We start from the raw sequence: 2858 nt of genomic DNA, 5'->3' as shown, positions 1-2858 counted from the left end.
AACACATCTCTGTCTCTCACACAGCTATTTGACATTAACTTTCTGATTTCACACTCACCAATCTAGCTACAGAAATGGGAATTTGCCTCCGGACACAGCAGCAAGATGAAATGGACAGATACTCCTAAGTGGATGACAAACTGATGACATGTCTAATCAAACCTTCACTTGGTGTTAAAAAAAATATCTCACACACTGTGACATTCGAACAAATGGGTTAATTACTTTTTAAGAAGCCAGCACTTAAACTCATTTGTTTCTTTTTAACTCTGAGTTGTAAAGTTTCTCTCAAAGGTTGCAGGGGCCATAAGATTCACTCTAAATGTAAATAAGTGGTGTTTTAAACGGTTGTTAGCCACACGCTTGTTAGAGAAGGAGATAAACCGGGCAGCCTGTTCGCCACAGGGTCAAGTCTCTAATTAACCCAAAATGGCTTTGTCATTTTCTCATTCAATTGTGGAAAATAATTCAGTGCTGCAGCACAAAGAGATAAATATGAGTTACTTAAGTCTTCTGTGCTTCCTCTTCCTCCTCCTCTTCTCATGGCTGATGTAGTGAGGATAGTGGTGAATATTCAGATTAAACTATTCATTAAAGTAAAACAAAACAAACTGATGAGAGATAAGAAGTTACTTTCCTCATCCAGTGGGATTCAGACATCTCAGTCTTGTCTAAAGAATGAATGTGGGTATTTACCAGCATATCTGATTATTTGGTGGTATAAAGGAATTACAGGAAAGATGGGATGGAGATGGAGAGACATTAAAGATCATGAACTGCAGAGTGAAAGTCGAATGTGAAGGTGAACAGTGGAGAAGTGCAGAAGGAGGAGGAAACAGGCATGTTGAAAGGGGTGTAGATGAGGAAAAACATGATTCAAATCTGTAATATTGCAGATACAGCGAGACACAGTTTGTACCTTAACCTACTGAGACACCATCCCTCCCCTTGGGGGAGCAATCTAAATTACATCAGCAAAGCGGTAGACCCATCCGAGTTGAAATTCCGATTGACCGCCAAGATAAGAAAAATGGGAAATACTGATATGGTGGAGTAGATTATGTAACATCCTGCTACTCTTCAAAACTCAGATAAGTGTGCATGTGCTTAACCTTCATTCAGTTACGAGAGGACGTGGAAGACGTGGAAAGGAACGGAGGAGATTGCAAAGGGAAGAATGGCAGAACTGGGAGAGGAAAGCAGGAACCCTAAAGGCTTGTTTAGGTGGGTGTCAGAGTCTAAACACACAGAAAAAAACAAACTAATATTTCCATCAGGAATGACACCACAAGTGAACAGCAGCTTTAATAAAAAAAAAAAAAAGACTATGATGTTGTCAGTCAGCAGAACTCTTTTTAAAATAGCTGTCAATCAGATATTCCCCTCAGGGAGACAGTGCCTTGACACAGGTGGTGGAGGAGGGGCACAGACTCCGATGAGGTAGACACACTAAACAGATATGATGTGCTCTGGCTGGTCAACAAGCCCACAGCTAGAACACTTTCTGACCAGAAGCACAGTTTCAGCTGTCCTCACTGTAAGAGGACCCAATTTTCTGGAATGTTATGAAAACTCTTGCTTTGCCACAAACATACAACAATTTTCTAAGACAAAGAATCTGTGTGAAAAGTAGTTAAATCCGATTTGTGCTAGGTTTTTCTTTAATAATGTGGCTGTTCATTATGTTACAGTGGACCCTCTATATATGAGTCAGGGCTTGATTTGATTTCTTGTAGCTGTAGCTTACATTTCATTGAGGTTCTGTTTTCACTCAGTGAATTGTGAAGCACATTATCTGTCTGAATGTCGTTGTCCTCATTCGCTCACAGAGACAGTAAGTGCTCCACAGTTCACTTCCTAAGTCTGGTTCGGTCCGTATTCACCTATAAAGAAGCAGAAGGAAGGAGGAAGGCACTCTGTTGTCTGGCTGCAGGGACATTTTACCAGGTGCAGGAAACCTCTTGCTTCCAGCTTCGTCTCATCCCTCTAATGGGAAGTCCTGCCGAGAGGCCACTGACCCTGAACAGAGCAGAGGGCAGAGTAGCAAAGCCAGAAATGAGATCAAGACTGGGTGGAGAAACATAGGGAGAAGAGAGGAGTTAGGAGAGCAGCGGATCAGATACGAAGATCAGCTGTTTCTGTCTGTGCTGGGATAGAGGAAGGTAAGGTGGTTATGATTTTTAGAAACCAACTCACTGTCCTCATGCTAGCAAAAAATATATTTTTGGTCCTCACTACATAGCAAGTAGAGGAACACACACAGTTCCACACACATGTGACGAGCTGTTCAGCAGACTTTCCTCTCGGCGGGGTTCCCCTCTGAGCCGACACGCCACAGAGCACTGACAGCAACATGCTGATGGCTGTGTCGGCTTCCTGAGTCAAACAGACCTGCAGCAGACCTCCTGCATGTTGCAGCTCTTTATCAATACATGTTCTTGTGCTTTATTATGCTTTTGATATACTGCATGTTCTACAGGGTGGTCCTGAAATTGTGACAGCGGATGGATTATTTCAGGTACAATAGATTAAAAAAGAAAAGAAAAGCTGGTACTTTTTTACTGCTGCGGTTGAGGCTAGTTGTCCCTCCACATGTAATCTTGTCTGTCCTCAGTCTTTTAGTGAAACTAATCAGCAAATGGACTAATAATCCCCAGTTTATTGTCCCCCCCCCTCCTGCATTTAGTCCAACTCCTTTCAGTGCTAATGAGCCGTAAACAAAGAGGACGGTTAGACAGACGGCACAATACACACCTAAAGACAAACAAGCAGGCTCTGCCTCTGTGTTTGTGGTAAAGACATGTCTGTACTAGAGAAGTGATTACTTGATGAATTTTGTGCTGACAACTGTAACAGCC

General features: G+C 42.4%; 1 long non-coding RNA gene across 1 annotated transcript in view; it reads left to right on the top strand.

Annotated features, from left to right (window-relative positions):
* The window catches only part of LOC109967074 (uncharacterized), a 3942-nt gene extending 1440 nt beyond the window's left edge, over nt 1-2502 (top strand). Inside the window, exons 3-4 of the long non-coding RNA XR_002275876.1 lie at nt 1123-1224; nt 1830-2502. This is a non-coding gene — a long non-coding RNA (uncharacterized LOC109967074). The remainder of the gene's footprint in view (nt 1-1122; nt 1225-1829) is intronic.
* The last annotated feature ends 356 nt before the right edge of the window (nt 2503-2858 follow it).

The sequence above is a fragment of the Monopterus albus genome, unplaced genomic scaffold (assembly GCF_001952655.1).
Source record: "Monopterus albus unplaced genomic scaffold, M_albus_1.0 scaffold125.1, whole genome shotgun sequence".
Taxonomy (NCBI): domain Eukaryota; kingdom Metazoa; phylum Chordata; class Actinopteri; order Synbranchiformes; family Synbranchidae; genus Monopterus; species Monopterus albus.
The sequence above is the reverse complement of the archived record's forward strand: the minus strand, read 5'-3'. Positions and strand labels throughout refer to the sequence as shown.